This window comes from Phasianus colchicus, chromosome 1 (genome assembly GCF_987193195.1).
Source record: "Phasianus colchicus chromosome 1, bPhaCol1.hap1.1, whole genome shotgun sequence".
NCBI classification, from domain to species: domain Eukaryota; kingdom Metazoa; phylum Chordata; class Aves; order Galliformes; family Phasianidae; genus Phasianus; species Phasianus colchicus.
Window position 1 is genome coordinate 86,303,614 of NC_143436.1, and position 23,963 is coordinate 86,327,576.

The window sequence follows — 23,963 nt, forward strand, 5'->3', positions numbered from 1 at the left end:
ATCTTGGAAATTCTGATGAGGTGTAGGTGCACCACCTCAGCATCTCAGCATCAGACTTCCTTTCTTGCCTATTTATACAACTCAGCCTTCTTTCCAGAGCATGTTTTGTCATGAGTTCTATGGGACTTCATTGTCTTATTTAGCTTTTAAGTAAAACAAAATGTCCCAGACAATACTGGTTTTCAGTGCCACAGTATCTTCCCCTTCTGGGTACTTCTTCAGTTTCATTCCTTTTTAAATGTAATAAAACCCAGAGCACTGTCCTGATGCCTTTCTTCCCCCGTTCTTTAAAACTGCCTTAAAAGTCCCTAGCTAGATAATCACATGTTCATCACTGTTTTTCCCCAAGGGCCTTTTTTTGTGTGTGTGGAAACACAGTTCTTAGGATTGTTATCCTGAGTCTTCTTTTGTAGAGAAGAGTAGTTTTCTACTCTTACTTGTTGAAAACACCTACAAATTTTCCTCTCCCACAAGTTTTAAATGTTTGCTCTTTTACAGATGTCTTCATTTTCCATTAAGAGATACCAGAAGTATTTCTTCCTTAATTTTTTTTAAAAAGGAAGCCTTGGAAAAGTTCTTATGTTTTTCATCTCTCTCTAATGAAAGATTTAAGAAGATGGCTTTCATTTTTAAAAGCAGGGGCCATGTGAACATTATGGGGCATAGAGACCCCACCCGTCTTTGCTGCTTTTAAAGATAGGCTTTCATTTTGGTTATGAAGCTCAGTTTCACGTTACCAAAATGCATTTAAAAATTGGGCTTCAATCCATCATTAGCATTTTTACAGTCAGTTTTTAAAATATGTAAAAGGCTACTTCTGTGAACTTGGGAAAGTGGAGGATATAGACATATTGCACTACTTGAATATTCATTCAGTTCCCTCATCCTAGTATTGTTGTGACCCTCTTTCATTGTGATCCATTATTTCTCATTTTGTATTTAGCTGCAAGAAGGAAAAGAAAGGACATTACATTTACAACAAGAAGTTGGCAACAATATTAACCCATCCTACAATTGTGCATAGGATCCCATAAGGTGTGAAATATTAACTGAACCATCCAATGTAAAAAGAAAATTGAGTTATTTTTATTGTTGTTAGATAATCCAAAAACTTCTATCAGTGAATAGTCTATTAGTCTGTAGATATTTCTCTAAAAACACATTAACTCAGTTCTGTTGCATTTTTTGGGGCAGTTTGGTCACAGAGGATTATGACAGTGCTACATACTGTATAACCCTGGGCTCCATGAAAGCACGGCTGTGTTGGGAAACATCCCTATCTTAGGGAGGGAATTTTACAATATAGAAAATAAGCAAGGTTCTTAAGTTATTATAATTCTAAAATTGATTGATTTCTTGCTAATTTGAAGACAGAGTTTTATGTACTATCTTTATCTCAGCCATTTTGTTTGCAATTATGTAAAAGATAAACAGCTTCTAAATTGTTAGGCAGTTTTCTCTGCTTTGACATATTTTAAGTTTTGCTGTACAGTTTCATGTATAGTTTTTGACAATTTACACAAACTCAGATAGCAAGTTATGTCTTGCATTCAAGAAATTTGACATGTTTGGTTGACATTTTGGATCTAGAAAAATGTTCAAGTTTACATAATTCCAGGCCATCCTGCAAGTGCTGAAGTCTAACATCTGTCATTCATCTGCTTGAACAACTTTGTTTGTTTTTTAAAGTGCAGACCACTGGGCTCATCATGCAAGGGAGATCTACTGGAGCACTTTAATTATTATTTAGTATGTTCAGAAAGCATTGAGATTCAGTATGACTTTTCTGAAAGTTTTCCTTGCAATTTGTGGGTATAGTATTTGCAAAAGGTGAAACTTCTGTTATCTAGTTTGTCTCTGTATCTCCTGTAGCATTTAATCAGCCTCTGCCTCACTGCTGGGACAAATAGTGATTCTACTGCTGATGCCCTGATATTGAACATATGTCGCAGAGAGTTGTTGGGGAAGGATTATTCTTTCACAGTACCAAATGTAGTTGAAATTCCCAGGTAAATCAAAGAAAAGGAAGTTGTTTTTATCCCAAACTAAGAGACTGAGTGTCTCAGGGTGTTACTGCAGGTGGGAGTGTAAGTGGAATCATAAAGGAAGTGAAAAAAAAATAATGGAAAAGCTTTTAAACGCACAGGTGCAGCACCAGCCTGTGGCAATGGCTGTCCTTGAACAGCAAATTACCTCACTAGAGTATTAGGGGAAGAGTCAGTCTCGCCCTGTTTTTTTTGTACTCCTTCCCAAAGTACCCATTATTGGCCAATGTCAGATAAAGCAGCTTAGGTTTTTAGAGATTTGATCCGAATCACTTTGGGTGTCCTTATGTTATTCATCCCCTACGTTTGTGAAACAGCAGTAGGATTCATGACCAAGTATACATTTCTCAGTGTACAGGAAAAAAAAGAATAAAATTATGCCTTTAGCCACACCACAGCATGTTTTCATGTTGTTAATGTACATACGAGGTTAATGAGCATAAACACATCCACTTAACTTAAGCATATTCTCTATATTAAGAACAGGAGATCCTTGGATCTAAGTTTGTGGTTTAATATTCTGATAATGGACTGACGGTATGAGAAGCAGAAATAAAACAGCATCGAGTTATTCTTTATTCTGCTGCAGCCTGATTTGTTTAGTTCACAAATTTTCAGGAACAGCAAGAAAAATGCGGGCTTCCAGTGCAGTCCAATGCCAAGAATGTAATCCACAGTTTGTCCTTAATCCCATGAGGATCATCTCAAATGTTTCCAGTGCTTTTGGCAGGAATATTAAATTACAAGATCTAGGATGCTTGCCAGAAACAGAAAGAAAAAAAAGATTCACAATAAAAGCAGTGTCCCCATTCTATGTTTCAGCAGCAGAAAAATGACATTAATATGAATGACTGGCTTGAAAAAAAATAAAATTCCGAGGGCAATTTTTCACAAGGGTCTTATGGCAATCCATTCTATTTAATTTTTCAGTGCTAAAATATGTACTGTTCAGTCTCTGGTGACAATTCAGGGTGACTATTTTGTTTGTATATTGAGCTTTTCTTTTATCCGATTGAGAGTAGTAGTTAGCTGTCTCTTTTCCAACTCAGGCTGGAACGTGGGCCCTGGATTCTGACTTCTGTTTTCTCTTTGTGTTCCAGGAGGAACTCAGAGCACACAGTGGGGTTGTTTCTGACTCACTGTGATACAGCAAACTCCTGAGATCATCAACTTATATTTTTGTTGAAGTTACCATGTGAAAGTACTTACATGCTTATCAAATAAGTCAACTATACCAAGAGTTCCAAGGAAAACTGTATGACCTTGCCATATGTGTGCCAAACCTTTGAAGATTGCATGCGAATCAAAACGTTTCTCAAGATATAAGCCCTGCTCGTCTTCAGAGAGTGAATCTTCAGTCATTTCTGATAACATTGTTACACAAAGCTACTTTTGTAGGTGTAAACGCTCCATTAAAAAGGAAGACAAATTATAATCAATTAATTTGATGTTGGAAAAATTTTGTTTTACGTTAGATGTATTTATTGATTCTTTTCTTCTTTTTCTCTTTTCCTGCTCTCTGTCCCACACAACTGCTTTTCTGTGGGAGGATCTGTAGGAGTGTCTGAGATTCTCATCCCTTCTAGGCAATATTCTTGTTGCTTCTGCAACATGCATGAATACCCAGGATTTATTTAGAATTCATTTGAATTTTGTCACTCTATTTTTTCTTCCTCATGATTTATTGAAGAGCTGTCCTTAAGATCAGCTAGAGATTTAATTTTAAAGCTCCATCTGTACTTTACTGTGCTTCAGTCTTTGTATTTTTTGTGTATGTGTTCTATTCAATACCTATTCTGTTTTGGGTCCATTGATGCTATGATGATACAAACAAAACTAGTATAGCTACATAGAACTGAGAGTAGTTACTGCAACGCTTAGTTCTGGTGCCAGAAAGTCTTTGTGGTAGGTGTTGGTACTCTGCCTCCCACTCAATAAGTGTCGTAAGTTTAGTCACAAACATAACAATCCATCTTTTATTTTCTGTGAAGAATGGATTGATCAAAAAACACTTCCCTCTTTCACATGAGGCGGTTGAGCTTTACTGCAGTGGCAGGAAGGGGTAGAAAGGAGGAAGTTGCTTTCATGCTTATCTTTCTTGCCCTCTCTTGGTCTGGAGAACATTTATGTCTGCCATCTGGACTTAACCTGAGCCTGTATTGTTACCTTCTAAGGCCAGTTAACTTGTTAGGATACTTAAAAAAACATTTGTCAGAAGACACATCCTGTACCACATACGCAAATGTAGCTACAAATAGAAAGTAGGACATATTTTCCACTTGTAACTGAAGTTCTGATGAATCTAAGCATTAGACAGCATCAAGATTGTTGTCATGATTCTGTTTTCAGTTCCTTTAAGATGAAAGCATTTGAAAGAATACCAAAATTAGAGGGAGAGTGAGAGACAGATCAAATGTATCGGAGAAGTACTGCTCACTGCGTATTTCTTTTGTGAAATAGGCAGAAATATGTTCTGATAAACTTGGGAGGTATAAGGCTCGTTAAGATCCTCCAATTTTTTCCAGAGGAAAATGGATATGTATTTAAGGATATGTATTTTCTGTGTCATACAGCCAAGTTAAAAATGAAACAAAATCAAAATCAAGCCTTGAACCACAAATTCAGATGAGCCTGGAGTCCTAAATGAGGGAGAAATAAATAAATAAATAAATAAATAAATAAATAAAAAAGGATACAAATGTAATAATTCAAAGTCTCCAGTATGTTTGAGACTTAGCAGTCAACTCTACAGAAGTCCTCAATGACTTTGGTGGAGTTTTTCAAAATAGAGACAAGCACTGAATAGAATTTCAGAGCTTTAAGTTCTTTGATGTACTTTATAGCCTCTGGGAAATTTTGGTAATTACCTGTTGCATTTAGGAAGTGTATTTGGAGTGGCATGGTCTGATTCTTACACTTTGTCGTGCAAATTTGGTAAAGAGCATTCTTCCCAAACTTTCAGCACATTCTTGCACTGCTTAGTGCTGAAATGAATTGAAAGAAGCACTTTGGGATTTTCCTGCTTCTTCTTTTTTTAGTATTTTTTGTGTTGTCCTTGCTTACTGCTGTTACAGTAAATGGCGTGCTTTAGTGAAGAAGAAATTGATCTCCCCCCCCTTTTTTTTTTAAATGAATCTTCTTGAGTCCTGTCAGTCAAGTTGTACTAACTATAAAATATTAAGCAATGAACAATGAACCCTTTGGAGAACGTAGGCCCTGCTTCACATTACCTTCTGATGTAGACAAGAACAAACAGGAACATTTTCAGGAGGTTTGCTAATGCTGTGATCTTTGACATCTGGGGGATTTGCAGTGTGCTAGGCCCTAGTAAAACAGCTTAGTTTCCTGTTAGCAGACTATATGCCTTTAAAAAAACAATGCCAAGCAGAGATTCTGGCCCCAAGATCTTAAGACAATTTGTTTTCTTCCTTAGTCTTGTCTTGAAGGATGCTGAAGACTTGCAACCCTAGTTCTTCTTGCTGAGAGCCACTGCTCCCTGGGACTTCTGAAAACTAGCATGTTGTGTTTCAAGCTGAGTACCCAAAAATAACTACATGGATCATTAGATAGTAAGCTTTCTAGGGGATTATCCTATCTTCCTGCTCTGCTTTTATTCAGCATGGAACATTAAAGGAGTGTGAACCTGAGTGTCCTCTGAGACCTCCTATTGCCATGCATTACACAAATGTCCTGTAAAAGTACCATCTTTTCACACAGTTCTCTTAAAATGATATTGCTTGTTAAGTAAAATGTTATCTCAGGAACAGAGATAATCAGCAAAGCAAAAGGAAAGATAAGGAGGTGCAACGTTGCCCAATCCACCCATTTGAAGATGCTGCCAAAGTCACAAGATTTGTTTAAAATATGTAATAATTTGGAGGCTTTTCTCTATTTGCTGCCTTGTTGCCAAGGGATTCAGATTTTTCTTCTTTAGATCTTTAACCAGAGTGATGAAAGACTCCTTTTGTCAGGGGAGTTGAAGGTCATGTGCAGTCATCTGATTGAGTTGGCCTTCAGAAAGAAATATCAGTATTGCATGACTTAGCAACAGGGTGTAGCATTTTTGTTCTTTTAAGTTGCTTTTCAGCACCAGGAAAAGAATTTATAATAATTCCTCCTAAGGGAAAAAAAAAAAAAAAAAAAAGCTTTATTTCTGTATTCTCAAGGAGTGATAATGATTATTCTTTCTAGCCATAGGAAGATCACATTCTGAGCCATGTAAAGGTAAGAAACTTCTTTGGGTGGCATATTCTGAGCAAATGGATGTTACAACATCAGAATGCTCACATTTCTTTGGGGGACTCTATGTATGTCAAAGCAGGGCTTGCAAATTACCAACCATGGTTCAGACACTCTCATATCACTGTAAGAATGAAAGTGAATTTCACTGACGATGATAAAGAACTACAGTGCATGTCCATCCTTTTTTAAATCTAATATTGATGTCTCATCCTTCCTGTGTGAGTGGCAACATTTATGACATTAAAAATGTTGCAATTACTGGGTGAATTAGTTCCAGAATCTCCTTAGTGGCCTGAGAGTAGCATAACATCTTTCTAAGCAGTGAAAAGCAAAACATATCTTAACTTATTTCTCTTGGCCAAAGTGAAATTTATGTCATCTATCACTTTTCATTGTTGCCCAAAGGATTGAAGATACATTTATACACCAGAAAGCTGTATGTGATGAGCTTATATTGACATTCAGCTAAAGTAAAGTCAGTAAAGACAGAGCAATTCTGAGTGGAACATCATCTGCTCAGCTCTGATCTTTTCTATAGGCTTAAAAACTGCAGCCAGCCCAACTCACACTCTCACACTGCCTGATCCTTATCTTAACCTGAACTAAGATTCCCCCTTAGTTTTGGGCTTTGAGTGTTGGTGGATTTTTCAAGAAGTACTTTAAAAGATCTCAATTATTTTAATTCCTTATAGACAAAAAAAAAAAAAAAAGAAAAAAAAAAAAAAGAAATAGTAATTAGAAAGGCAGTTAGGAAGATAGGTGAGTCTGCAGTTTTATGTGTAGGAAGATTTTAAATAAGGATGACATGATTGTCTTGAGGTCCCATCATCGCTCCCAACAAGGAAAGGATAAGATCTCTTGGCCAGTTTTCACAGTTGATTCATATGTTGGTATAAATCAGGGGAAAAAATTGAGAGTCAGAGGAGGCCGCTTTTCTCTTGAACCCCTGTGACTATTTCACAACCAGTCTGTGGTTGTGTCTGTGAGTTTTCCGATACACAGAGCTTGGTTTTTCTCTTTTAAGCAGAGTTCAGATCCAACCCTCAGAGCAAATATGTTCTTAGACGTATTCTAATCTCGAACCATTCATTGGTACATAATTCTGTACCACACAAGCAACCTGAAGTCACACAGGGTCCTGCTGAGGCCATGTTGCATAGTCTGCTGCAAAGGGAAGAGAAAGCAACAGATATCTACGTTATTTCTAATGCCAGCAGAAAACAACCTGTGTCCTGGGTAAATTTTTCACAAGTGAAAAGTGAATTGCTTGAGAGTGTAACTTGGACTGAGTTCTAGCTCCTTCCGGTAATCATGTGAATGATGTTTTTATTGTTTTTCTAGCCACTCAGGAAGTGAGCGTTACAATCAGAGGAATTCTAGAGTGCCTTGCCATTCTCTCCTCTTTAAATCTATCTTATTCTTCTAATTTATCTTCAGTGTATGTATATCCTCCTTCCCTTTATAATCTCCTTTTCTTCCTTTCCTGTGTCTCTTCCTATCATTTTCTTCTTTCCTCCAGCTCACTTTAATTCACTTTGTGCTTTCTACTTTCCTACCTGAGCAGTTTTCTACTTAATGTACACTAACCCTAGAAAGTTGGAATGTGCTGCATAAATATGATCATACCACAATATAGGGCAAGAGGAGAACTGCTTTTGAGGTCATTGGAGTCCACCAGTGCTGGTAACTTTTAAGTATCACCTCTTAAAAGTACAGAAACAGGCAATTCCGAAATGTCAGAAGTCATACAGGCAAGGCAGATGGCTGACTTTCCTGAGTAGGAATCTTCTTCTAGAGCTTAGGAAATTAAAAATGGTGTATGGCCACTGGGAGCAAGGCTGGGTGAACTGAAAGATCTACAGAGGTGCTGTTCTCCACTGTGGAGAGAAAATTTGTGTGGCCAAAGCTCAGTTAGGGTTGAAGCTGGCCAGTACTGTGGGAGACAAAAAAAGGACTTCTTAAAACATGTTAACAGCATATTAACAAAAGGGGACTAGAGATGTTATTGATCCATTAGTTGGTGAGGATGGTCACCTCACAAACAGAGACACATAGAGATATTTAATGTCTTCTTCACCTTTGCCTTCAACCCAAGGGACCCCCAGAGCCCTGAGCTGTAGGAGCATGACTATGGTAACAATAAACTCCCAGCCAACTCTGAACTTGTGTAGGATTTGTTTCTCCTGCCAGATATGTACAAGTACCTGGGGCCTGATCAGATTTATCCCAGGGTACTCCAAGAGCTGGGTGATGTCATTATGAGACCTCTCTCAATTATGTTTCTGTGCTTTGGGGAACCTGGAGAGGTCCTAGTCAACTGGAAACTGGCAAACTTTGCCCCAGTTTTCAAGAAGGGAAAGAAGATCCTGGTAAATATAGGCCTGTCACTCTCACTTCAGTGCCTGGAAAAATTCTGGAGAGGATTGTTTCTGGGAGTTACAGAAAGACAATACAGTTATTGATCACACGGCAAAGTCCTGTCTGACAAAGTTCATCTCCTTTTATGATAAGGTTACCTATGCAGTTGACCAGCAGAAACCAATAGATGTGATCTTTTTGGATGTCAGCAAATCTTCTGATACTGTTTGTCACAGTATTCTTCTGGATAGGAAAATGTTCTTCCCCAAGAGGGTGTTCAGGATCTGGAACAGGCTGCCCAGGGCAGTGGTCATAGCATCAAGCTGTTGGAGTTCAAGAAGTGTTTGGACAACTCTCCCAGACATAGGATTTGAATTTTGAGTGGTCCTTTGTGGAAGCCAGGTGTTGGACTCAATGAACCCTTGCGGGTCCCTTCCAACTCAAGATATTCTATGATTCTATGGTTTGGTGATAAGGTGTGATAGAGAAACTGCATAGATGCATGCATTTATTTTTGTCCCATGTGTATTCATTATGATACTGTGAGATCTCAGAGGTAAAACTACTCTAACCTAGATATCTTTAACTTATTTAGGTGTCCTTTTCCTTCTATCTCTGCCATTTTTCAGTATTTATTGACCCAGACAGAACAGAAAGTGTCAAGATTTGAAGCAAATATCTTTAAATATTTTCACTTGCAGTGTGGCTAACATGATACAGCAAGTACATAATTTTGATTAATGAAATCACACAAAGGCAGCTCTTCCTAAGCAGCGTCAGAACATAAGTGGTTTTATGTTCTTTATGCCTGTTCATTCTACCTCATCGTTATCTTTTCCAGATGATCACCACATGCACTCTAATTAGAAGAGTTATCTGAGTAGAGGAAGATAATTGTTTTATCAGCATTTCTTTAAAATCCTGTGCCATGGCCCCTCTTAAACAATGTAGGAATGAAAATCCAAGAGGAAGATAAGTAAGACTACCACATCATTTTGACTCAATTTACTTTAATTAGTGCAAATACCTTTTGTGTGCTCTTTCCTAAGCACACTGTAAATAGATGAATCTGATGCAGTCTGTTATCTATTGTTAAATCAGTTTCAATTTGTCAACCTACATAGCTATTTTAACTAAATCATCCAAGACAGAGTCTAATGTTTGAACAGACCCAAATCCTGGCCAGCTGTCCTCTTTCATGCTGTGAAAATCATTGCTGAGATTCTGAATGTAAGGAAATGAGCATCTGCCATTAAAATAAATAAATAAATAAATGATTCTTTTCCATTCAGGTTGTGGGGAGAGTTATATTGATCAAAATGGGAAGAACACCAGTGAGAATAATAATAGATTGGAACAATTGTGCAAAGACAAATATCCTTCTCAGCCACTGGCTTTGTCATCAGCTTGTTTCATAAAAGTAAGATCTTTCATTTTTGGAAGAGCAATGCTGCGTTTGGTACTTTTCATATGATACCACATATTACAGATAAAGGAGATATTTTTAAGCCACTGATCCAGGAGCTGGGAATCTTTCTGACTTACTCAATGTAGATTGTCTTAGTGTTATCCCAAAATATTTCATAATGGCAAAGTATCTTTGGGGATATTGTGTGGATATAATGACAGAGGATTCTTATGTTTCATTCACTATAAATGTTGAGTGTTGTTATAGGAAACTGTAGGAATAACACCTATAGCTGGAAGGGATCATTTGGAGATTTCCCACCACTGCTAACCTTGATGAAGCTTTATAAAATACAATGAGAAACTTAACAGCAAGATAATAATTAGAAAACAAACAAACAACAACAACAAAACAACAAAACAGCTAAGAATAGTCCAGCTCTAGCATATTTCCTTATATGATGCTTAATCATATTTCTCAAACTTTCATGTAGTAATTGTTTGAAATGTAAAAGCCATAATTTCATACTGCCCTCTTATTGAACATTAGCTCAAAAAGGGTATTCGTCCCCAAATTTTTAAAACAAGGCCTACAAATTAGAGGTAAGAGATAGTTAGGAAATCAACAAGAAATGTTATCCAGCAAGAAAACCTAGAGCATGATATAGTAATATGTCTGTTTCCATTTCTGGCAAGAAGTACTTACTGAGAAGCCCAGTAACCCAAGGTTTGAACTCACTGACTCACAGAAGTGTTAGTCTGTACAAGCCTTGTCAGTGAAAACCTTTCAAATACTGCGTCAGTGAAAATTGCTTTCCAGGTCAAAAGGAGTTAGATGAATTGCTATTTCTTGGAGTCTTGATTAAAGATTGGAAGAACCCCAAGTCCTTTTAGCAATGAGGCCTTGTCTTCTTTGCTAAGAATTGCAATTGTAACACTTGTGTATTTGTGCAGAGAACCATAGAACCATGGGATATTCTGGATTGGCATGGACACACAAATATCATCCAGTCTAACTCCTGACTCCACACAGGAACACCCAACATTCAAACTGTATTTCTGAGAGTGTTATCCAAATATTCCTTAAACTCCAGCAGTCTTGATGCCATGATCCCTTTCTGGGAAGCCTGTTCCAGGGCTTGACCATCCTCTGGTGAAGAACCTTTTCCTAACACTCAACACAAGCCTTCCCCTTAACCAGGAGGTCCATGAAGAAGAAATGCCAGTTTTTCACCAGACGTGGGGAAAGAGAAAGAAGGGCTAACACAGCCATCAGTAATCAACAATATGTATATTGCTGAGTGATCCAAAACATATTCCAGTTCAGAAAGCCCATATTGTTTGTTGTATCCAAGTTAATGTTGAGGTCAGAGTCTGTGATACAGATAGGGATGGACTGGTTCTCCTGCAATGCTACTGTCATTATGCTGTGACAGAGAGCCAAGGCATGCTGAGAGTAGTGCTAGGTCATGTCTGTCGCAGGTGGATCCACTTCCATCAGTTCTCCTTCATCTTCTGGTAGATCTACTTCCATGGGCTCCTCCATGTCCTCTGTTCAATAGCATGTAGCAAAGCCCCTTGCTGCTCTCTGGATGATTGATGTGCCTTAACCACATACCTTTCACTGTTTGACAGACACATTTCTGCCTCATGGCAGTCTGTGTTGGACCCTTATTCATGGTCTGGTCTGCACATGGTTGCTGACATAAGCACTGGCCACTCCTTTAGTGGCTTCTCCAAAGCAACTACTGTTTCTAACTTTTTTCATTAATCTGCTGCTGCTCTTTGTGCACCATTATGGTGGGTCTGAGTTTGTCTTCAAGCACATGATGGGTTGCCTTCTCACACATATGCTGAGAAGACACCCATACCTCCAGGATCCAAGGCCTACAGTAACTCTCTGAGGTGAAGAGCTCCTGTTACCCCAGTGCAGTAGCCAAAAGGAAGCCAAATCCACATTTGCCCACTTCCTTGGGAACCCATACAGAAGAGATGCCATCTCTTCACAAGAAGCAGGGATAGGGGATGGTAAAGGAGGTCAACCTGAAGGGAAGCCTGCTAGATGTTAATGGTATCCCAGCTAATCGTAGGCATGGAGGCTGTGCAATGGACAGGGATCTGGGCACTTGGACTTTCAATGGCTCTGCTGTGCCTGCACCAGTGGAAACCTGGCACAATGGTGTTGTGTCTGGCCAGCTGTGTTGGAGGTATATCCACGTCCATTGGTTATTCATCTGGAGCTAGACGTACCTCCAGGTGGGCTCCACAGCAGCAGTCACAGCGCTGGCCATTGATTGAAGGCCACAGGCACTTTTCTTCCTTCACTTGTTCTTACTCAAAAATCTACTCCGTCTCTTTGGTTCTGGGAACCCAGCCTCTTACTACATAAAAGTGAGCAGCCATCACTTCAGGTTCTCTAAGTTCCAATTAGGATTGTGTACCATGACAGTTCTGGGAACTCAGTTTCATGAGTGGTGGGCCAGGCAAAGGGGGCTTCTCTAAGAACCAGGAAAAAAGAGTGGGGCAGTGGTTGGTGACTATTGTGACATGAGGAAGCATTTGTGATGGCAACTGTGCAAAATAAAATAAAATAAAATAAAATAAAATAAAATAAAATAAAATCCAGTCCATGTGCTCTGAGGCCATTCTGTGACATGAAGTGCTCAGTGTGAGAGCTGTTGAAGACTATCTGAAAAGTGCTTTCACAGTCTGAATAAGAATACTAATATAGATACCCTCCCTCAATGGCCAATTACACTGTGTTAAATGTTTTCATTTTATTATAAAGCATATTCATCAAGGACACTGCACTGAGAGAAATTGCTTTTCTGTGATTCATGTCCAGGTCTTCATCGTTCCCTAGCTTCCCATCTTTCAGCCCAGATGAGATACTCTTTAAAAATGTATTAAAGGTTTTGTGCTTTGCAACTTGTATCTTCTTATTATGTTCCATTTCTTAGAGCCTAACACTTAGCCTGCTCATAATTTTAAGAGGATTTCAGTGGCTTAGATCAGGCTCATAGGTTCTATACCATATAACAGAAGCAATTTCAAAACTTTCTTGTTGATTTTTTCCCCTCTTTTGTAGTTCACATCTGACTTTCAGAGATTGTTTAATGTGTAAAAGTATCTGCTGGCATTGTCCCCAAATATGATAACAGGTTGAGTCATTATCAAGAATTTCAAAAGTCAAGGAAAGAAGAAGTTGCAGCTATTTTAAGAAAACTGCATACTGGTTTCCAGCTACACTGAAGAAAGTAACTGAAGAAAACAGCTAAATTCTACCATGTTGTTGAAACAACAGGTCTTATCTTTGATGGCACCTTCGGTTTCATGCATGTCTGTAAACCAAGTAGAAAACTTGGTCATTGTTATGTTCTGTGTATATTTTATAAACCCTAATCACTAGTACAAACTCTGTTTTGACTGCCCTGGTGTTACAGCTGTGATATCTTGTGATGGAGATATAAATGCCACCTTCTGGGACAGTGTTAATTACATATAGCACAGTTCTAGCACATACAGTGCTAGGAATTGTTGCAAAAACAGGGAGATTACCAACATGCAGAACTGGCCTAAAAAGAAAAATAATAATAATCTGAAGATCATAATTAGTTTTAATTAGACAGGTTAATAGCCAGAGCTGAAGTCACTGTTGCTGAAAATGTTATATGGCCAGAGACTGTAGATCTACCACTGGCTGTCGCTATAACAAATGTATCCATCACACCAGTAATGTTATCTCTTCTTAGTCTGAAACAAAGCATAGGTTTGTTGTGGATTCAGTGCTACATAAATAGCAAAGATCTGACAAAGTTCAGGAAAAAAAAAAAAAAAAAAAAAAAAAAAAAAACACCACTATTTAAAAAAATTGGATAGGGAGGCTGATAACAGATCTATAATGAAATAATTTTGTTGAAAGTTTTTTTTTCCTTCAAAGACGTTCTAAGACTGGAGAAAAAAATAAACAAACAAAAAAACCTTGGACAAACAGAGGCACCAGATAAAGAACTGAGAACTCCACGCAGAGTATGCCTTCCCTGGGGCTTCCTTAGGAGAACAGATCTCCTTCCAGCTAGTCAAAGAAATCAGGTACATGGATCATGAAAGGATGACTAAGGAGGGAGAGAAGCCTGTTGGATATGTGTTGTTCCTTTCATAGGGAGAATAAAAGAGGATAATGAAGGTTAAGATGTTTGAGGAAAGAAATGAAGGTATGAGAATGGGCATGCCTTATATCAGAACAGGAATTAGGGAGTTTGGTGAGAGGATATAAGAGAGAATAGGGCTACCAAATGGATATCAACCTGGGAAATTCAAGATTGGAGTAGGTTGAAGCTCATTTATGAGTAAATACAGACATCACAGGAACAAATTGGCACCACAGAGAAAGGGAATATAACTTTTCCTTTGTGGAAATACTGGCACAGAGTACTCTACCAGTCTTCTCTGTTGTTTTTTGTCTTCTACTATAAATAAATCTGTGGCATACCAGATGTACCTTAATCAAAAGATCTAATTTAAAATCAAGAATGGCCATTGTGAAGGGAAGAGAGGGAATAGTGTGTTCCTTGAGTGTGTGTTATTGACTGTGTCACAGGATTGTGTATTGTGGTATTGCGGTTTTCTTACAGAGAGTTAGTGCATGAGGTAGTGGGTAAGGCAGATTAACAAGAGCTTAGGGCTTTTCTGGGTAGCTGTAACTGTTTTTGAAGATGGCCACTTCTAATGTGGAAACTCCATAGCTTCTACTTCGTGGATGGAGTGAGAATGTTACTACTCAGTACTATGAACTTGAGTTCAATATGTAATGTCCTTTTTTTCTCAGCTGGTTACTTTAAACTTTGTTGTCCCTCCAGTAGTGTTGATTGGTCATCAGCTGGGGATCTTACAAGGATATCCAAGTTCAAACAGAAGTACATGGTTTGTGAAGTTGTGCTGCCTAGCCAGAGCACAAATGCTGCATTAGACAAAGACTACTTTTTTCATTTCATTGCAGTTCCTCCTTTCCTGAGGAGTTGTGGAGCATCTAATAAGAATCACCCTAGAAGTCCCTAATATTATAGAGATTATGTTTAAAACTGTGGGGACTCTTGTCATTGGTGTCAGAAACCAACTGAGTTAAGTGGCACAGAATAGGTAGCTTTCATTTCCTTAAGGCATTTTCGGTTGTACTGCAACTTTACACTGAAGCAAATCAAGTAATTCAAGCAATGTAATCTTGACTGTTTTTGTAGCTACTTTACATTCATGATGTATTTAGATGTTTTCCTTCCCAGGAAGTGAACAAAATTTTGTCTGAGTGACAAAATGCTTATTAGGACTCTTCAAGAACACATCTCTGCAAAGGTGTGACAGTTCTTTAAAATCTGAGTCATGTCATTTCCTGATTCAGTGTTTCAGTGATGAACTCCCTCTTGCTACTTGCTATCTTTCCAGCCCAATGCAGACTTGTGCCTGCATGCCAAGTGACCTATCCCTGCAAGTTTTATATGATTATTATAATTAGTCAAGGTCCATTTTTGAGCAGAACTCCAAAGGCAGAGCCTGCCTCCTTGTGTTTCTTTCTTTCTTTCTTTCTTTTTTTGTCTTTTTGTTTGTTTTTAGTAATTACATTCATATGATCCAACAAAAAACAATTGTGGACCAGCATGCTGCAAATCTACCTGTAATTTTTTTCCACAAATTACAGTGGTTATTACAAATTAGGAAATCTACAGTATCAAGATTTGTTTGTAAGGAACTGAGGAATAAGACAAAAAGATAAATCTGCCAAACATTCCTAATTCTACCAATATACTATTGTTTCTAATAATTAGATTTGGAACTTTCGTATGTAACAAATTACATACAAATTACATACAAATGAGGAATTCATTTAATCGAAGGCAAGAATTAATAACACCAGTAACAATCAAAATTGCTTGATCAGCTATGAGAAAAAAATGTCCATGAATTGGACTCCAATAATTGTTTCTCTATTTCTACAGGCAGTTCAATTTTCTGGTTTTTTGTAGCAGGCATGACTTCAAATTATACCAGTCAAGTGAGTGTTTACTTGTTTGCTTTTTTTGTAGAGCATCTTTTATCTTTTTTTTTTTCTTTGATTAAAAAAAATATAGTTATTTAAATTTTGCAGTATAGAATTTAAACACAGATGTGGGAGTAGAATTGTTTTGGACCACAAACATCAGAAAGGTCAGATCTGCACTCTGTCCAGCACTTACATCAGTATGACTGTCTCTTTATTATCTTTGAGTACTAACAATACAGTTTGTTTTAATATTAGTGGCAAATAAAATAATGTAATTTGGTCTCTGTTGAATTGTGATTTAAGAATCTGAGTATTTGTATATAAGTTATTTCCTACTCAAAGGGGTTTTTTTCCCTTGTTTTTTGGGGAGGCAGAAGTTGTGGGGTGGAAGAGCTGGAAACTGCTTTTGCTCCATTTAATCAGCAGTCAAAAATACTACATCTCCATCAATTTGAATCCCTAACGATGTCCTAAAGAGGTAAGGTAAAATCAGCTACAACATTAGTCATACTATATATGGTACATGGAAAATAAAGATGAGATGATATGTGGTAACCAGCATGGCTTCACCAAGGGCAAGTCATGCTTGTCAAACTTGGCCTTTTATGATGGAGTTACAGCATCAGTAGATAAAGGAAGAGCAACTGATGTCATCTACCTGGACTTATGCAAAGCGTTTGGCACTGTCCCATATGATATCCTGGTCACCAAACTGGAGAGAAATGGATCTGATGGATGGTCCACTCACTGGATAAGGAATTGTCTGGATGGACACACTTAGAGAGTTGTGGTCAGTGGCTCAATGTCCAAGTGGAAACTGGTGATGAGTGGTGTTCCTCAGGGACTGGTGCTGGGACCAGTGTTACTTAACAACTTTGTAGGTGACATGGAGAGTGGGTTCAAGTGCACCCTCAGCAAGTTTGCAGACAGCATGAAACTGAGTCGTGCAGTTGCCATGCTAGAGGGAAGGAATGCCATCCAGAGGGACCTGGAAAGGCTTGAGAGGTGGGCCCATGCCAATCTCAGCAAGTTCAACAAGGCCAAGTGCAAGGTTCTGCATCTGAGTTGGGGCAATCCCACGCATAGATACAGTTTGGGTGGAGAATGGCTTTAGAGCAGCTCTGAGGAGAATGATTTAGGGGTGTTGATTGATGGAAGATTCAACATGAGCCAGCAATGTGCACTTGCTGCCCAGAAAGCCAACAGTATCCTGGATTCCATCAAGAGAAGTGTGACCAGCAAGTCAAGGGAGGTGATTCAGCCCCTCAACTCTGCTCTCATGAGACCTCACCTGGAATACTGCATCCAGCTCTGGGGCTCCCAACACAAGAAGGACATGGAGCTGTTTGAGCAGGTCCACAAGAGGACCACAGAGATTATCAGAGTGCTGGAGCACCTCCCCTACGAGGACAGGCTGAGAGAGCTGGGGCTCTTCAGCCTAGAGAAGAGAAGGCTCTGCAGGGACCATACAGCAGCCTTCCAGTACCTGAAGAGAGCCTGCAGGAAAGCTGGGGAGGCACTTTTTAGAAAGGCATGTAATGACAGAACAAGAAATAGTTTTAAACTGGAAGAGGGCAGATTCAGACTAAATATTAGGAAGAAATTCTTCACTATGTGGGTGGTGAGACACTAGAACAGGTTGCCCAGTGAGATTGTGAATGCCCCCTCCCTGGAAGCATTCAAGGCCAGGCTGGATGAGGCTTTGAGCAACCTGGTCTAGAGGGAGGAGTCCCTGCCTATAGCAGGGGACTTGGAACTAAATGATCTTAGAAGTCCTTTCCAAACAGGAAAGCAGTTCCATTCTATGATCCATTCCACTACATTCTAGAGATGGTTTTGCAAATCTCCATATATGTTGTTGTTTTTTTTTTTTGTTGGTGGTGGTGGTTTTTTTACACTTTGATTTTAAAAGATGTTTTTGAATGTGTATTTGTTAATTTGTCAGAAGTTTTCCATCTTCAAACTATCAACCATAATATCTGCAGTTATTGTTCACTGGTTATTCAGACCTATATTCACCCATCTGTCTCTCCTAAGGTATTCTGACACCTTCTCAAACCAGAGACAAGGAGACAGAACAGTAAATTTACATTGCAGAGTTCTTTGAAAATCAGTAACTTTGTTTAAATTGTGAACTACAGTAAAACATAATTGCTAAGCTCTCCACAGAACAGAAATATGAAAAATGTTGGCTTGCTGATTTCAGCTAAGGAAGTGCAGGCTTCCAGTTTCAAAAACTTTTGGGTTTGCAATAGAACCTGAGTCATGTTTGCTTCCTTTTTGCCCAGGTATTGGGATACTCGAGGGGTAAGATGGGAGTCATCTGTGATTTTCTTATTTCTAGTGGTGCAAGAAATAAAAAAAATCCTGGAGTTTCTTTCTCAATAGTGCTGCCAATATCTAGAAGACTCTTTGTATTCCTAGAAATAGTAAGAAAATTCCTGGAAAAAAAAATTTGCTTAATAGGGCTGTCAGGAAGCCAAGATACCAGAAGCAGTCCCCACAGTCTGTCTGCTGAACTTCTGAGGAATGGAATGAGTAAAACAGCAAAAACTCTTATGGAATTCTGAAGGAAAAGTGCCTCTTGTCTTTGACTGAAAATATACAACTGTAATTGTAGATGAGGAAAAGCAAGCAAAAAGGTGGACTAGATAATGATGGCTGTACACTGGCTTAAAACAAAACTGATCTTCTGGTCCAGTTTCGTAGCTGCAGCGTACCTTGATCTTCCTGTTCTGAAGCTCTGAAATGCTTTCCGAGTCATCTGAGAGTTGTTCACAGAACCCACAGATACCAAAAACTGAAAACAGATCTGAACCGTGATGTGTCTGAACTGAAGCACTGGCTCAAATTCTTACTTATGAATAGCATCAACATAGGAAACAAGTAATATCTGTTGAAGAAATATTTAACCAAAAAGCCCGTGCAATGTCAAGACAACTTTTCATTTTTTTCTTTTTCTTTTTTTTAAAGCCACCTTCTTTGCCAACTGGTCTGAAAGAACTGAAAAATCAAGATATATGTCCTCATTTCTGTGGCAGCAGTTTGATGTTTTTCCTCACGGTACCGTTGTGCATTTGTGTTGGAGAGTGAAATGAATGTCTTTTTTCATTGTTCTTAGGAAGAAATGTTTCCCCTTAAAGAGCAGTGTACTGCAAGACTCACCTGCAATTATTTTGCTGAAGCTTCTTAACATTTAAAGGCACCTTGAAATGTTCTAAGAGAGCCCTAAAAATATCAGTTAAGTTCTGCTAACATGTGATAGTTTGGTATGAGGGTTTTAGTAATCATTGTCTCGGCAGGCATTTTATATAGAAGAAAACCTGTTCAGAAAGCAGATTGAATTACCTGCTATGCACACTGACTCTTCACAATTAGACACAGCAGCAGATCAGTCCCTTTTGGAAGAATAACATCAGCTTAGAGAAGAAAACTGGGAACCAGAAATGCTGGAGAGAATAAAGGCAAGAAATTGCATCTGGAAAGGTAAAGTCTTGTGAGTTCTTTCAAAAAAATGTATCTTTACTTCTTGGTGTGACTTCTTTAACAATAGTTTCTTCTTCTCCTAAGAGAAGAGTGCATGTAACCACAACTATTTACATCTCATGCCGTTTGCCTCTTCTGGAAAGATTACAGGAATCTTATTTCCAACTAACTGGACCTTTTGACTTGCAGGATCAAAGTTTCATATTGTTCCCTTAAATTTCTCTATTGTAGTTTATCTGTTGTTTTCTATTGTAAAACATTGTTCACATTTGCTTGTCAGCAGCAGTAGCACTGGGGTAGTTCTGTATTTGTTCCACATTTTCACAACACTGTAAGATCAGAAGAGTTACAAAAGCATTCTATTTTCACCTACAGCATGTGAACCCTTCCACCGATTTCAGGTCAACCTTTCTGTCACTTAAAGGTAACTGTTCACTTTGTAAAGTATCCTCTGTATTCAGCTTGTTACTACAAGCAAAACTTACGGGTAATTCTCCCACAAGACTGTCTTTATGTTTGTTATGGGTATACAGAGCTGTTTCTTAGGAGCTCCTTCCAAGTGGTTGGGAAATCCTTAACAGAACTATATTCCTTTAGATAGAATTATTTTGAAAAACTGTTATCTAGAAGAGTTGGTTTGAACAGAGACTTCCAGATCCTGAGTTACACAAATTGCTCAAGCTTATGGAATAGTTGGCTAACCTGGCAAAGAATCGGCTCTGGTTCACCTATGTTCACAAGAAAGTTATGAATGGGCCTTTTGGAAAGCTGAGTCTCCCAGTTTCTAAACTAGAAATATATATATATATATATTTACTAAAACAAGCAGTGAGATGGAACTGCGTTTGGTGGTATTGATTTCAACAGAAGTTGTTTGTGCACTCCCAGGATAACAGACACTTCTACGTATTCTTACCAAGAGCAATGGCTCTCTCAAAAGCAGAAATATAGATGTAAACCTCTCCCTGTTCCAGGGAGAGTGAATCATAACAGGAAATAACTTAATCTGCTCACACTTCTGTAAGAAAAGATGATTTTGCAGCCCTTTTTTTGCTAGGTCACAGTAAAAACCAGCCAGCTAAAAAAAAAAAAATGTTTTTATAGGTATTCTAACTTAGATCATCTATACTTTTATGGCAAGAAATAGATTTATCACACATGGCTTTAAATCATGCACATTATGTGGGGAATGTTTCATACTGATGAGTTTTCACCCTCTTGCCTGTACACTTACATAGCGTGTTGAGCCAGACAAATATGTCTGCTTTCTAAATCTGCTTTCCAGTTAAATAAAAACCGTAGCAAACAATGGATTTTTCCAATAAGACTGTAAAACTTCAGTGGCATCACTGTGCTGGAGTCAAACATACAGCAGAGAAGCTGGCTCCGAGAGAGCTCCTAAGGAAGATGTAATCTAACCCTATATCAGAGCTGGCTGCAGAGGAGAGCTGCAGGCTGCATCTTACTTGGTTAGTTCAAGGAGATGACTGTTGATGATACAACAGTGATCTCAGGTCTAATCCCATTGTGCTTTCCAAACTGGCAGCTCCATGGAGACTGGAATCCAGCTCTGAGTGTTCTGGGTCCACCTTCACTGCTGAAAGAGCACACTTTTAGTTGAGGGTCAAGGTTAAATATTTCTGCTGTGTCATTAGTTATGGTAGAGTGTAGTTCAAGCCTTTGCTAAGCTCAGCATAGGATAGGAAGAGACTGTGTGAACTGCTTGAAAACTGCTGGCAGTGCTTTCAGCCTTTGTGCAGTGAGAGCTGACTGAAAAAGTGAGGCTCCTCAGCTGGACTAAAGGCTGGCTAGAAGTACTTGTACAGCACAGTTTGCCTAAGCATCACTGAGAGTCTGGGCTGAGGACATTGCCTCTCAATTATATGCACTCTTTGTTTTCCTTCACAAGTAGATCACCCTCATTTTTCTGCTTGTATTACAGATCCAGAACAAGGACAAAAATACCACAGAGACAAAGAGAAAAGGAGAATTGTTCTGAATCCCTTCTACCAAAAGCACAGGTATGCCAATGAATAGGAAATGAGATGGGCTTCTGCAAGGGGGATCACCTGAACCCTGTTTATGACTGTCTTTAGAATTTCTTTAATTTCCAGCCTCTCTATGTGAATGATTGTTCCCAGGCTCAAAAGATCACCAGTCATCAGATCTGGTCATCCCGCAGTCATAGACAATGACATGTAGCAGACGTGAGGTACACCAGTGCCTCTAGCACAGACTAGTTTGGGGAACTCCCAAAAAGAGAGAGCACGAGTGTGTTCCCAAGAACCAAGGGGTGTTTTCTGTAGCAAAACTTAAGGCAATGGCTACCAGACCTAAAGGTGGTATTAATGAGGTGGAGCTCTTTATGAAAATGAACACAAAGAGCAGAAAGAGAGATTTTGCCCCAGAAGAAGGTCTGAACCGTGGCCAAGCGGTTTGCATGGTGAGATTTTGTTCAAAAATGTCCTTAAAGTGTTTCCTTTATACATCACCAATCCACATTATGCCAGTTTTTCAGTGCTTTACAACAAACTTGAGGCTTGTAGAAAAAAAGGCAAAGGATAATGTGCCACAGACAGAGAGGCAGAAAGCAAAGCAAGGGCATCAACAAGTTTCTAGGTTTGTGCTATGGCAAGAAATTCATTACATTCACAGCCAGTTTGTACTGCTTTGTTCTCATGCCAGCATTGTTTAGCTCCTCTTACAAGACGTTCTCCATGTAACCCTTCTCTGCATCTTTTCCAGAGCTGTTTTCTTCTTGAGTATGAGAGCCTATATCATATAATATGTCCTGAAGGAAACAACAAAGTTTTGTACAACCACATCAGGGCTTCTCTACTTTTAGTAAATAGGTCTTTCCTGAGGCATGTTCTCCTTTTCTGCAAATGGCTGAAGATTTACTTACTGTTTATTTCAATAGCCTGTTTGATAACCTATCTCACGACTTTGGCAAATCTGGGCTTAATCCTATGCACCTTGATCTCTATGCCACAACTATCTTTGAGATTTGTGACTCCTAAGAAGTTCTCTGCTGTTTTATTTCCCCACTTACTCAGGCCTAGAGTGATTTTTTTCTCTTGCTTTCAGTGTATATAAACAGGATAGTTTTTATACCTTTAATTAGGTATTTTCTAAGCTCCCTCCATCTTCAAGTCTTTTGGCTCTTCAGATAAATTCACTACTAAATTTCCTTAATTTGACCAAGTTTGCCCTTCTGAAGTTGATATAAGTTATTACTAACCTACTTCTGTTTGTTACTCTGTTTGAAGTAAATAGAAACAGTTGCTGAGTACTCAGCCTGCACTGCTATTTTCTACTACCAGCTTTTTAAAATGTCTTTGTTACTTAATATGTTGAGGCTGTGTCTTGTCTCAGTGACTACAGTCAACTGAAGAAATCTGGCAACTATCATAACCATGGCTAGCTGGGCCCAAATTTATTACTAGAAGCATTTGTTTCACAAGTGGTAGTGGGGAAGTTAAAGTTGACCATGGCATAATTCCCAGTAATGTTTCTATAATAACATTTCAATAATAGATCTCTTCTTGCACCTTTGCATTTTGACATCAGACAAGAAAGGCCAGGTTTAAATGAGGTGTAAAAAGCAGAACCAACCACTCCTCAAAAAACAAAGGCTGCAAACAGCTGGCCTAGGCTGCTGGAAGTGGCTCTTCCTGTTCATATACAATGGAGAATTTTATGATGAATTGAATGGTGATGAGCTGACTGACAGATGGCTTATTTTTAAAGAAATTGCAAAAATTGTTAAGTGTTTTCCTCTTGGCTGGGTGAAATATCTAAACACCGAAATAGAAGGAGTGTTGTATTAAGATTACAAATGTTTTGGATGCTGGCCTACAGATTATACTCACATGGGTCAGGTCTGGCTCCTGTTTGGAAGGGGAGGGGAGCAGTAGAATGAATGTCCCCTCCATGAGCTCTTGTGTACTGAGGAGACCACACCAGCCTTTTCTGCTCTGAGACTGCTCTCCTCAGCCTGCAGTGCCATGATAACAGGATTCCCTCTCCCATGCTGCCAGCCCTATTTCCTATAGGTACTTACTGGAGTCCTCTGACCTGTTGCAAGAGGAGACTGTTTGGCCCAAAGCAATAGTCATTATGTGACGGAAGCTGCAAGCTAAGTCAATCATGGGATGAAATGCATTCTAAAATCTCCCAGCTGTTTTGCCAAGAATTTGAGTACATCTTGAGCTTCTAAATATAAAAAACATGCAAAGTCCTCTTCTTCTTTGCCCACATCCTTCCCTTATTGCAGTTAGCTTTCTGTTTACATACTGTGAGGTTTCTAGCATTCTTGACTTATATAGGGTCCCTTAGCATTCCTAACCTTCTTGGGCTCTAATCATGATTGTTTGTCTCACTTTTATATT

General features: G+C 38.7%; 1 long non-coding RNA gene across 1 annotated transcript; it reads right to left on the reverse strand.

Annotated features, from left to right (window-relative positions):
- Positions 1-13,021: 13,021 nt before the first annotated feature.
- LOC149919816 (uncharacterized) lies at positions 13,022-21,344 on the reverse strand. The gene is made up of 3 exons (XR_016471618.1): positions 20,807-21,344; positions 19,435-19,901; positions 13,022-13,805 (listed from the first exon to the last, which is right to left on the reverse strand). It is a non-coding gene; the product is annotated as an uncharacterized LOC149919816 (long non-coding RNA).
- Between the last annotated feature and the right edge of the window lie 2,619 nt (positions 21,345-23,963).